The sequence below is a fragment of the Cervus canadensis genome, chromosome 4 (genome assembly GCF_019320065.1).
Source record: "Cervus canadensis isolate Bull #8, Minnesota chromosome 4, ASM1932006v1, whole genome shotgun sequence".
Lineage (NCBI taxonomy): Eukaryota > Metazoa > Chordata > Mammalia > Artiodactyla > Cervidae > Cervus > Cervus canadensis.
The window spans coordinates 72,999,271-73,013,597 of record NC_057389.1 but is presented as its reverse complement, the minus strand read 5'-3'; the positions used below and the strand labels follow the sequence as shown (position 1 = coordinate 73,013,597).

At 36.1% G+C, this 14,327-nt stretch overlaps 1 protein-coding gene across 3 annotated transcripts in view; it reads left to right on the top strand.

Annotated features, from left to right (window-relative positions):
• The window catches only part of DTWD2 (DTW domain containing 2), a 75,792-nt gene that overhangs the window by 53,858 nt on the left and 7,607 nt on the right, over positions 1–14,327 (top strand). The gene's annotated exons all lie outside the window — the stretch shown is intronic.

The window sequence follows — 14,327 nt, the reverse complement described above, 5'->3', positions numbered from 1 at the left end:
ACGAAATCTCATTATCGATAAAATTGTTATATAAATATGTAAGGATGTTACCCTACAAAATTTCACATTTAGCCCTCCATGTATTTTTGTTCTATTATTTTACCTGATTAATAATAGTATACTGGATATGTTTTTTTCCCTTCATAAATGAATTTATTTTAGTTGGAGGCTAATTACAATATTGTAGTGGTTTTTGCCATACATTCAATGAATCAGCCATGGTTGTACATGTGTCCCCCATCCGGAACCCCCCTCCCACCTCCCCCCCCATCCCATCCCTCAGGGTTGTCCCAGTGCAGTGAACCTGAGTGCCCTATCTCATGCATAGGACCTGGACTGCTGATCTCTTTCACATATGGTAACATACATGTTTCAATGCTGTTCTCTCAAATCATCCCACCCTCCCCTTCTCCCACAGAGTCCAAAAGTCTGACTTACTTCACTCTGTATAATAGGCTCCAGTTTGATCCACCTCATTAGCTGATGCTGCTGCTACTGCTAAGTTGCTTCAGTGATGTCCGACTCTGCAACCCCATAGACGGCAGCCCACCAGACTCCCCCATCCCTGGGATTCTCCAGACAAGAACACTGGAGTGGGTTGCCATTTCCTTCTCCAATGCATGAAAGTGAAAAGTGAAAGTGAAATCACTCAGTCGTATCCGACTCTTAGCGACCCCATGGACTGCAGCTTACCAGGCTCCTCTTTCCATGGATTTCCCAGGCAAGAATACTGTAGTGGGTTGCCATTGCCTTCTCCCCACCTTATTAGAAATGATTCAAATACATTCTTTTTAATAGCTGAATAATATTCCATTGTGTATATGTACCACAGCTTTCTTATCCATTCATCTGCCGATGGACATCTAGGTTGCTTCCATGTCCTAGCTATTGTAAACAGTGCTTCAGTGAACATTGGGGTACATGTATCTCTTTCAATTCTGGTTTCCTCGGTGCGTATGCCCAGTGGTGGGATTGCTAGGTCGTATGGCAGTTCTATTTCTAGTTTTTTAAGGAATCTTCACACTGTTCTCCGTAGTGGCTGTACTAGTTGACATTCCCACCAACAGTGTAAGAGGGTTCCCATTTTTCTGCACCCTCTCCAGCATTTATTGTTTGTAGGCTTTATAGCAGCCATTCTGACCAGCATGAGATGGTACCTCCTTGTGGTTTTGATTTGCATTTCTCTGAAAATGAGTGATGTTGAGCATTTTTTCATGTGTTAGCCATCTGTATGTCTTCTTTGGAGAAATGTCTGTTTAGTTCTTTGGCCCATTTTTTGACTGGGTTGTTTGTTTTTCTGGTATTGAGCTGCATGTATATTTTTTAGATTAATTCTTTGTCAGTTGCTTCGTTTGCTATTATTTTCTCCCATTCTGAAGGCTGTCTTTTCACCTTGCTTATGGTTTCCTGCATTGTGCAAAAGCTTTTAAGTTTAATTAGGTTCCATTTGTTTATTTTTGCTTTTATTTCCATTATTCTGGGAGGTGGGTCATAGAGGATCCTGTTGTGATTTATGTCAGAGAGTGTTTGCCTATGTTTTCCTCTAGGAGTTTTATAGTTTCTGGTCTTACATTTAGATCTTTAATCCATTTTGAGTTTATTTTTGTGTATGGTGTTAGAAAGTGTTCTAGTTTCATTCTTTTACAAGTGGTTGACCAGTTTTCCCAGCACCACTTGTTAAAGAGATTGTCTTTTCTCCATTGTATATTCTTGCCAGCTTTGTCAAAGATGAGGTGTCCACAGGTGTGTGGATTTATCTCTGGGCTTTCTATTTTGTTCCATTGATCTATATTTCTGTCTTTGTTACCACCTCTTCTTAACATCTTCTGCTTCTATTAGGTCCATACCATCTGTCCTTTATTGCACCCGTCTTTGGATGAAATGTTTCCTTGGTATCTCTGGTTTTCTTGAAGAGATCTCTACTCTTTCCCATTTTATTGTTTTCCTCTATTTCTTAGCATTGATCACTGAGGAAAGCTCCCAGTATGGCTAGCCCTCCAGTCTTCTGCCGTGGAGAATTCCATAGACAGAGGAGCCTGTGGAGCTACAGTCCATGGGGTCACAAAAAGGTGAACAAGACTGAGGGACTTTCACTTTCACTTTCTTCTGGTAGAAGTATTTAAAACTTTAGCCAATCCATTCTTTAACTGAGATGTTTGTTCTCTTATTACTGAGTTGTAAAAGTTCTTTACATATTATGAAAATAAGTCTTTTTTCCAACCTATTCTTTGCAAATACCTTCTCTCAGTCTGTGGTTTTTCTTTTCATTCTCTTAACAGTGACTTTTGAAAAGCAGAAGCTTTTATTCTGAGGAAAGGACAAGACAATCATCTGTTCTTTTATAGATAGTGCTTTGGGTGAAATCCTGAGCACACCTAAGATGATAAAGAAAATTCCTCCCAGGGCTATGGCCCTTCTCTCACAGTTACCTCCCTGCATTAACAGGCCTCAAATAAAAATGAGTAAGCAAAAAAAAAAAAAAAAAAAAGAACAGAAACTAGCATAGCACCCATACAAAGCTATTGCCAGAAAATTAAGTAAAAAACTGAATAAGAAAAACAAAAGACAAAGGAAGCATAATTTAACATCGTTAATAAACTACATACATCCATACCTAAGAAGCGAGGCTGTTAAAATAAATACAGAAGCTATTTACCCACAGATACAAGTAAGTACTAAAATAACTTGTTAAATGAAAAAAGTAAGGATCAGAGCAGCAGGTATCTACCACATATTGAGGAAAGGGAGGGTTTACTTGTATATAAATAAAATGATCTGGGAAAATACACAAGAACTTGACATATTGGTTACCTCTGGGAATGGTAAAAGGGTATATGGGGTATAGAGGCAGGAGGAAGACTTTTGACTCTAAACTCTTTCATATCTTTTAAATTTTCAGCCATGTGAATACATTACTTTTAGAAATAATTAAATTCCTAAACATGAATTATAGTCTTTTCAACAATTATTTAATTACTGTGATGCAAGAAAGTGATTAAATCATTGCTAAGACTAAAATGTATCCCTTAAAAAATACAATTTTTCCAGAAAGTATTAAGAACTTAACTCAGTTGTCTACTGAAACTCAAGATCCTATAGCTTCAGAAATATATTCTACATTCTTTTACTATCTGATAATATGAAGCAAAGTTATTAGCTAAGAAAAAAGTAAATGACTTGGGCAAGGCCTAGTTAGCCAACGACATTATATATATTATCAGTAAATAATACTTAGTAGGTACACACTATAAGCCAGGAGCTATGCTAAATGCTTTGTGTGTGTTATCTCATTTGAATGTCACAACAATCTATTATGTAAATGATATTATTATTTCTATTTTCCAAATGAAGACTCTAAGAGCAGAGGTAACCTGTCATGTCAAATGGTAAGTAAGTTGTGGAGCCAAGTCTAAAGCTAGGCAGTCTGATGTCAAGAGTCTGGGCTGATATATGCAATGAGGCCTGTGCCAACCATTCCATTAAGCAAGGTACTATAAATTTCTAAGAAGACAGCCTTGTATCTACTCTTCAGTAATTCATATTTTATAAACTCTAAAGTTGTTAGATTTTGAATTAATTCTTTTAAATTTCTATGTGTCTTTGAAAACTGGTGGACCTCACTTTTTAGGTAGAGTGTAATCCTTAGGATATAAATTATAGCAAGATATCAAAATGCAAAATCCCAATTTCACAAATTTTGAGCCTTAATTACATGAATTACCTTCCTTAATTCATATGCCAAATGAAGGAATAGGCAGAAAGTATTTTTAAAAATGTATATATTATATTACTATTATTCACAGTTTGTATGGAAATACAAAAAAACCTCAAATAGCCAAAGCAATCTTGAGAAAGAAGAATGGAACTGGAGAAATCAACCTGCCTGACTTCAGACTATTCTACAAAGCTACAGTCATCAAGACAGTATGGAACTGGCACAAAGACAGAAATATAGATCAATGGAACAAAATAGAAAGCCCAGAGATAAATCCACACACCTGTGGACACCTCATCTTTGACAAAGCTGGCAAGAATATACAATGGAGAAAAGACAATCTCTTTAACAAGTGGTGCTGGGAAAACTGGTCAACCACTTGTAAAAGAATGAAACTAGAACACTTTCTAACACCATACACAAAAATAAACTCAAAATGGATTAAAGATCTAAATGTAAGACCAGAAACTATAAAACTCCTAGAGGAAAACATAGGCAAACACTCTCTGACATAAATCACAACAGGATCCTCTATGACCCACCTCCCAGAATAATGGAAATAAAAGCAAAAATAAACAAATGGAACCTAATTAAACTTAAAAGCTTTTGCACAATGCAGGAAACCATAAGCAAGGTGAAAAGACAGCCTTCAGAATGGGAGAAAATAATAGCAAACGAAGCAACTGACAAAGAATTAATCTAAAAAATATACATGCAGCTCAATACCAGAAAAACAAACAACCCAGTCAAAAAATGGGCCAAAGAACTAAACAGACATTTCTCCAAAGAAGACATACAGATGGCTAACACATGAAAAAATGCTCAACATCACTCATTTTCAGAGAAATGCAAATCAAAACCACAAGGAGGTACCATCTCATGCTGGTCAGAATGGCTGCCATCAAAATGTCTACGAACAATAGATGCTGGAGAGAGTGTGGAGAAAAGGGAACCCTCTTACACTGTTGGTGGGAATGTCAACTAGTACAGCCACTACGGAGAACAGTGTGAAGATTCCTTAAAAAACTAGAAATAGAACTGCCATACGACCCAGCAATCCCACCTCTGGGCATATGCACTGAGGAAACCAGAATTGAAAGAGACATGTGTACCCCAGTGTTCATCGCAGCACTGTTTATAATAGCCAGGACATGGAAGCAATCTAGACGTCCATCGGCAGATGAATGGATAGGAAAGCTGTGGTACATATACACAATGGAATATTACTCACCTATTCAAAAGAACACGTTTGAATAAGTTCTAATGAGGTAGATGAAACTGGAGCCTATTACACAGAGTGAAGTAAGTCAGAAAGAAAAAAAACAATACAGTATATTAATGCATATATATGGCATTTAGAAAGATGGTTATGACAACTCTATATGTAATACAGCAAAAGAGACACAGTTATAAAGAACAGACTTTTGGACTCTGTGGGAGAAGGCAAGGGTGGGATGATTTAAGAGAATAGCATTGAAACATGTATATTGCCATATATGAAATAGATGACCAGTCTAAGTTCTGTGCATGAAACAGGGCACTTAAAGCCGGTGCACTGGGATAACCCAGAGGGATGTGATGGGGGGGAGGTGGGAGGGACTTCAGGGTTGGGGGGGGACACATGTACACCCATGGATGATTCATGTGAATGTATGGTGAAAACCACCACAATATTGTAAAGTAATTAGCCTCTAATTAAAATAAATTAATTTAAAAAAGATTTTTTTTAAAAGAATAATACTTTGTAGGTCCACATTGTTGTAAGTAGCAGAATTCTTTTTTATGGCTGAGTACTATTCTATTGTGTGTGTGCATATATGTATATATGTGTGTGTGTGTGTATATATATATATATATATATCTATCTCCATCTATCTGTCTATAGCATCTTCTTTATCCATTCATATGTTGTTGGATACTGGTTACTTAGATTGTTTACATATCTTGGCTATTGTAAATAATGCTGCTGTGAATATTGAGGTGCAGTGCATGTATCTTTTCAAATTACTGTTTTTATTTTCTTTGGATATATATACTCAGGAATGGAATTGCTGGATCACATGATAGTTCTTTTTTTTAGTTTATTGAGGATTTTCCATACTGTTTTGCACAGTGACTGCACCAATTTACATTCTCACTGACAATGCACAAGTTTTCGTTTTCTTCTCATCCTGGCCAACATTTGTTATTTGTAGACTTTTTAAAGATAGCCACCCTTACAAGTGTGAGGTGAAATCTCATTGTGGTTTTTATTTGCGTTTCTCTAATAGTTAGCAGTGTTGAACATCTTTTCATGTACCTTTAGCCATCTGTACGTCTTATTTAGAAAACCATCTATTCAGTGCTTGTACCCACTTTTTGATTGGGTTATCTTTTGATAATTCTTTGTCAGTAACTTGTTCTTCTCTGTTATTCAGTGAAGCTCTCTTCTGGTTCTTTCCTTTGCTTCTAAGACTGCTTTTTCTCTGCCTCTTCAATACCTTTTCTTCTTCCATCTTGTAAAAGTTGACATTCTGCTAGTAAGTTTTATCTTATCCTACACTGGTGATCAAACCACTCATCTGGCTTTATTGCAGTAAAGCTGAGTTGCTTCACACTTACTCATTAAACTGTGAAGAAGCATTGTGAATCATCATTAGCACTACCGTTGTTAACATCAGTAGTGTTAGTACCACCCTCCTAACATCTTTGTAATCAAGTGCTTACTATTTGGCAGGCGTTGCTGAACATTTCACATGCATTAGTACCATAAAGCACAATTATTCTTTAAGATTGTTAAGTTTTAGACTCAGAGTTTAAATCTTGTTTGAGGTCATACTATTATGTAGAGTTGAATTATATAAGTCTAATTTCCTGTCTTATGCTTTTAGTGTGGTGTTTTTCTACCTCTCCATTCATGCACATTATTTTAATTCAAGGTTATAGAAAAGTGTTTTTAATAAAATGAAAAAGTGTACAGTTTAACTCAGTAAATTTTAAAATAAAAGTTTTATGTGACAGATTGAACTTATGAGGTAATTGCATAATATGTGCTTTATTTCACACCTAGGCTAATTTATGATTCATTTTCCAGTAGCTGTTTATGAAGCCATGACAGCTTTGTTAAATGAAATTTATCTTTGATGAAAAAATGTTTCACTCGCAAGACATTATAAAATTGGTTATTGCTTAGGTGAGACTAGGAAATCAATTTCTAATATCCTAAATCAGTTTCTGTTCTGTTTCCTAATAAATGATATAAATTGATGTAAGCCCAGTATGAATAAATGCATACATGTAGATATGCTTAGGTTGGACAATTTCATTTTTAGGAGATGTTCCAAAAGTTAGTTTCTATAGCATTACTCAACAGAGACTTGTCTCCATTAAGTATTACTGGAAAAAATAGGTATTTGGCTAGCAGAAAGTAATGCTAAAGCTTGTAATCTGTAGTGACATTCTTCTCTCTGACCTGTTTAATGGTATCATATTTTGTTAATTTACTGTAGTCTTCTAAAGAGTTATTGTAACCAATCATTTCTTTAATTATTATTATTATTATTATTATTTTCATTTCTTTTTATAGTTTTTAAAAGTTTATTTTTAATTGGTTCTTTCCAATGTTGTGTTGGTTTCTGCTGTGCAACAGCATGAATCAGTCATGTCTGTATGTCTACGCCCTCCCTCTTGGCTCTTCCTCGCCCTCCCCTCCCACCCCCTAGGTGGTTGCAGAGCGCCAGGCGGGCCCCCCGTGCTGTCCAGCGGCTTCCCACTAGCTGTCTGTTGTACACGTGGTGGTGTATGCATGTCAGTGCTGCTTTCTCAGCTCATCCCACCCTCTCCTTCCCCCACCGGGTCCACAAGTCCATTCTCTACGTCTGCGTATCTGTTCTTGCCTGCAGATAAGTTCATCAGTACTGTTTTACTAGATTCAGTATATATGCATTAATATGCAAAATTTGTTTTTCTCTTTCTGACTTATTTCACTCTGTGTAACAGGCTTTAGGTTCATCTACCTCAGTTCAGCTGATTCACATTTGTTCCTTTTTGTGGCTGAGTAATGTTCCATTGTATATGTGTACAACAGATTTCTTATCCATTCATCTGTTGATGGACATCTAGGTTGCTTTCGTATCCTAGACTGTAACCATCAATTTTAATTCAAGGTTGTAGAAAAGTGTTTTTGTGCCTCTATTAAGTCTTTTTTTTTTTTTTTTTAAAGAGGAGGCTTTGAAATTCTCATAAAACTTTTTTATTTAAGATAAATTATATTTCAGTATTAAAGTTTATATTAATTCTTTTAATATAATGTTTTAAAAGAATAATTATATCTTAGAATAAGGAGATAGACTGTTTGACTTATAATGATAACTTCCTATTCTGTGATCTTGTGAATCTATGTGTTTTTACTTTCTTTCTCTAGATGTTTCCATACCCATAGTTCTCAGTGACTTCAGATATGCATTACTTGGAGTTATGTGAAAAACAATGGTAGATTAAATATTGGTATTATTAGGAAAAAGCACTAGTCAAGATATGTCTAAATGACTAAATATATAATAAAATATATATAGTATATTTCTATATAAATATAATATAATTAAATATATAAATGAAATATATAAATAATATATATATGGCTGTCACTGAATAAAATTTTAAATTTGTATCATTATTTGGATTTGCTTAAATTTGAAATTTGTAAGAGCTTAATTTTTAGACTTCTGAATTGTATGTTTGCATTTTAACATCAAAGTTTTTGTATGTTGAAGAAGTGTGGTGTAACTTTATTATCACTTTAAAATATAAGAAAGCACTAAATTTTAAACCCGATGTGTTCTACAAGTTTTTTTAGTAATTTTGGAATTGTGCTTTACCATTCACTTAAGAAGTGAATTTTCTTTGGTCAACTCAGAAAAAAAAATTAAATAATAATGTGTTTTAGAAGTAGCACTAATATCATTTTATCTATAACTAATGCTCCCTTTAAATTTATTTTTATCAAGTTTTCTGAATTTCGACATTAACCTTGGAATCTTTCAGTTCAGTTCAGTTCAGTCACTCCGTCGTGTCCTACTTTTTGTTTCCGCATGGACTGCAGCACGCCAGGCCTCCCTGTCCATCACCAACTCCCGGAGTTTACTCAAACTCATATCCATTGAGTCGGTGATGCGATCTAACCATCTCATCCTCTGTCGTCCCCTTCTCCTCCTGCCCTCGATCTTTCCCAGCATCAGGGTCTTTTCACATGGTTCAGTTCTGTGCATCAGGTTGCTAAAGTATTGAAGTTTCAGCTTCAGCATCAGTCCTTCCAATGAATATTCAGGACTGATCTCCTTTACGGTGGACTGGTGGGATCTCCTTGGAGTCCAAGGGACTCTCAAGAGTCTTCTCCAACACCACAGTTCAAAAGCATCAATTCTTTTTTGCTCAGCTTTCTTTATAGTCCAATTCTCACATCCATACATGAGTAGTGGAAAAATCATAGCTTTGACTAGATGGACGTTTGTTGCAAAGTAATGCCTCTGCTTTTTAATATTCTGTCTTTTATATATGTGTTTTTAATATATATGTCTTTTTAATATGCTTGGAATCTTAAGTTTTAGAAAAAGTATACAGACTTCATAGTGTGATGAGGTTGGAGCAAGACAATAGATATTGATATTTATTGAGAAACTTTCATTGTTGAGAAGACTCCTCCCTGTGCTATTGATTTTTTAAACTGTTCATAAGAACCCTAAAATTCTTCAGGAGTGCCTCAGTCTTGCTTTCCATCAGAATAGCTTTGTTTTGTTGATTGGGATTTGCTGAAGAATTCATCCATTTAATTATTAACCTAGTTATAAAGAGCTGAGGGTCTTGAATAAGACTTTATAAATTCATTTATCTGTTTTACCATGATTGATTTTGGAACCTCAGGTAAGTTACTTCACCTCAGTGTACTTTATTTTCCTCATCTGTAAAATTGAGATAATAATAGTACTTACTTCATAAGGTCTTTGTGAGAATTGAATGAGACAATATACGTATATTTTCTAGAAAAGCAATGATTGTCCAAGTGCATGACACTGTGCATGTACGTGGCTAAGTCTGTGTTCAGACTGGCAACTCTCTGATGTCAAAGCTGGACCCTTATCACTATTAGATCATAGTGTTGAACTAAATTGAGGAAATGAAAGGAATGAAGTGGGTTGAAGGATTGGAAGCAGAAGAAAACATTTAGTACCTTGCCTTCAAAGGGCAGGTCCTAAGCTCAGATAATGAATTCTGTTTATGAAAGATCATATAAGAAAGGTTGCTTCAGAAAGGAGGGTTTTTAATGTGTGTCTTCCACTGGTAAGGAATTCAGAATGTCACTAAAAAGTTTATTTCAGCTTGTTCTAGACTAGGGTTGTTTCATAAAGCCTACAAAATAGATTGATTTTTTTAGAAACCTTTAGAAGCGCAGCTTTAGAGTGCTGCTATGAAAGTGCTGCACTCAGTATACCAGCAAATTTGGAAAACTCAGCAGTGGCCACAGGACTGGAAAAGGTCAGTTTGCATTCCAATCCCAAAGAAAGGCAATGCCAAAGAACACTCAGCTACCACACAATTGCACTCATCTCACATGCTAGAAAAGTAATACTCAAAACTCTCCAAGCCAGGCTTCAGCAATACGTGAACCATGAACTTCCAGATGTTCAAGCTGGTTTTAGAAAAGGCAGAGGAACCAGAGATCAAATTGCCAACATCCGCTGGATCATCAAAAAAGAAAGAGTGTTCCAGAAAAACATCTATTTCTGCCTTATTGACTATGCCAAAGCCTTTGACTGTGTGGATCACAATAAATTGTGGAAAATTCTTAAAGAGATGGGAATACCAGACCACCTGAGATGCTTCTTGAGAAATTTGTATGCAGGTCAGGAAGCAACAGTTAGAACTGGACATGGAACAACAGACTGGTTCCAAGTAGGAAAAGGAGTATGTCAAGGCACTGTATATTGTCACCCTACTTATTTAAAAATATGCAGAGTATATCATGAGAAACGCTGAGCTGGATGAAGTGCAAGCTGGAATCAAGATTGTTGGGAGAAATATCAATAACTTCAGATATGCAGATGACACCACCCTTATGGCAGAAAGTGAAGAGGAACTAAAAAACCTCTTGATGAAAGTGTAAGAGGAAAGTGCAAAAGTTGGTTTAAAGCTCAACATCCAGAAAACAGATCATGGCATCTGATCCCATAATGTCATGGAAATAGATGGGGAAACAGTGGCAGACTTTATTGCTTTGGGTTCCAAAATCACTGCAGATGGTGACTGCACCCTTGAAATTAAAAGATGCTTACTCCTTGGAAGGAAAGTCATGACCAACCTAGCCAGCATATTGAAAAGCAGGGACATTACTTTGCCAACAAAGGTCCGTCTAGTCAAGGCTATGATTTTAAGAAAGCTGTTCAGTTCAGTTCAGTTCAGTTGCTCAGTTGTGTCCAACTCTTTGCGACCCCATGACCCACAGCATGCCAGATGCCCTGTCCATCACCAACTCCCGGAGTTCACCCAAACTCATGTCCATTGAGTCAGTGATGCCATTCAACCATCTCATCCTCTGTCATCTCCTTCTCCTCCCGCCCTCAATCTTCCCCAGCATCAAGGTCTTTTCAAATGAGTCAGCTGTCCGTATCAGGTGGCCAAAGTATTGGAGTTTCAGCTTCAACATCAGTCCTTCCAGTGAACACCCAGGACTGATCTCCTTTAACGTGGACTGGTTGGATCTCCTTGCAGTCCAAGGGATTCTCAAGAGTCTTCTCCAACTCCACAGTTCAAAAGCATCAATTCTTCGAGGCTCAGCTTTCTTTATAATCCAACTCTCACACCCATACATGACTACTGGAAAAACCATAGCCTTGACTAGACGGACCTTTGTTGGTAAAGAACACTGAGTGCTGAAGAATTGATGCTTTTGAACTGTGGTGTTGGAGAAGACTCTTGAGAGTCCCTTGGTCTGCAAGGAGATCCAACCAGTCCATCTTAAGGATATCAGTCCTAAGTGTTCATTGGAAGGACTGAAGGTGAAGCTGAAACTCCAATACTTTGGCCACCTGATGTGAAGAACTGACTCACTTGAAAAGATCCTGATGCTGGGAAAGATTGAGGGCAGGAGGAGAAGGGGACGACAGAGGATGAGATGGTTGGATGGCATCACCGACTCAATGGAGATGAGTTTGAGTAAACTCTGGGAGTTGATGATGGACAGGGAAGCCTAGCGTGCTGAGGTCCATGGCGTTGCGAAGAGTCTGACACATCTGAGCAACCGAACTGAAGAAACCTATAAGGAAGGTGATCAAGTGATTAAAAATTCTTGTGACTGTTAATAATGGAGTGAGAAACAGAATAGTTTTATGTAGTAATGAAATGTCTTAAAAGAGCCTGAGAACAGATAACAAATAATCATCATCAAATTATAAAAATATAGTGTTTGTTGGGCAGAGTGTGGAGATGATTACTGTTTTAATTTTGAGGGCTTTTTTTGTTTATTTTTCTTGACCAATGGATTAACTATATTATAACAACTTATTTTAAAGATGTGCTGTGCAAACATAAGCCATGGCTTGTTATTCCTTTGACTGTCTGTTTGAGTCCTAAAGGTCATTACTAAATCACTAAACTTCCTACATCTCCCACACTTTTAATGACACAAATCACAAAAGTAACTGAAGGTCTATCTAGGAAGGAAATATTTGAACAGACCTTTTAAAAAAGTATCTGAACAGTGATCATAGCTGTCAAACTGTTATTTGGTATTCTTATACATTAAATATATACTTAATGGAAGAGAAAGAAAGGATTTTAAGAAATTTTAAGGAATTAAAATTGTAGCTAATCCAGAAAATCAGTGGAAAAGATTGAAGCTACATCTTAGGAGCAAGGTTTGGATAAGTTGGCTATTTTTAAAGTGGAAGTGATAGGCTTACAACCTGTGCCAGTAGAATTCTAAACCAGCCAGTGATACTCCTGTTCCTAAAGAAGTCATATTAAGAGTCTTTAGATAGCTTCTACCCTCGGACAACCAACTTCCAAGATCAGAATTAGTGAAACATTCTTTGCATCAACATAGCTTCCAAATATTGAAAATGAAGATTATATATAATAATTACACATAATATATGATATATAATATACACATTAATCATAATGACATATAATTAATATAGAATTATAATTGCATATATATTATATGATCTTGGGATTCATCACTAAACATAGGTTTTAATACCATCATGTCTGGCTATCTGATTTTTTTATCAGATGAGCGGGATCTGAAAAACTAAATGACTTGACTGAAATTAATTAATTATTGTCAACTTTGATATAGTCATCTTGATCCCTTTAGTAGTTCCTCTTTCTACATAACATACTTTTATTATATGTTAATTTTTTTCTTTCTTACAGTAGCTAATTTTGCCATGGGTTTTTTTGACCTCTTATTCATGCGGATGAGGGAGTTTCTAAAAATTATTATGATGCTTGTGATTTCTCAAGAAGATGGGTCAACAGGTTTTCTTTTTGGTTTTGCTGATTTACTCATTGAATTTAGCATGTGTTGAAGGTGATGTAGCACATAAGTATAAAAAGAAGAGCTGTGAGATCATATTAGCATTTTAATAAACATATATGCTACTAATATAACAGATAGTAGTTATATATACTCTTTTAATATATCCAGTTACTGGATAATCCCCAGAGAGAAGGATATTCTGAAATCTTTTAACAAATGACATTTCAAATTCTGTTTTCATACAGCCACGTGAGCCATAGTAAGAAATAAAACTCTCTCTCCCCCCACCATTTTCTTTCAAAGATAAAATTAATTCCAATAAACAAAATTCACTGTGAATTTTGCCAAAAAGAAGAGTGAAAGAACCATATTTGTCATCACGTTTTCTTAAATATGATTTTGGTCAGAGTATGGACTTGGAATATAGCTTATGAGTATAGGATAATGCTTGAGTTTCATGTAATTAAAGTCGGAATCAAAGAGCCAAAATTCTGACATTCATTTTTCTATTGCTTTTCTCATGTGTGACTCTGTCTCAGTTAGAATATTATCTTGATGGAGAAAAGTATTTGTAGTATGCTACTACTTTTATCTAAAAAGAGGATATATATATGTCTCTGTGTTTATATGCATTCACATCCACACAGACACACACTTACCAGTTTAAAAAATAATGGAAGGGACTTCCCTGGTGGTATAGTGGCTGGGAATTTGCCTGCCAATGCAGAGAACATGGGTTCAGCTCCTTGTCTGGGAAGATTCCACATGCTGTGGCTCAACCAAGCCGTGCTTGAGCCACAACTACTGAGCCCACGTGCCACAACTGCTGAAGCCTGGGCGCCTCGAGCATGTGCTCTGCAACAAGAGAAGCCCACACAATGAGAAGCCTTTGCAGTGAAATTAGTGAATAGGCCCCACTCTCTGCAGCTAGAGAAAACCTGTATGTAACAACAGACCCAGCACAATCAAAAAAAAAAAATTGTTTAAAAAAGATTCAAAAAAAAAAAAAAAAAAAAAGATTCAACAGGAGACCTCAAAGACATTTAAAAAACTAATGGAAGAATAAACTGTAAAATAAAAAAATCCCAAATATTA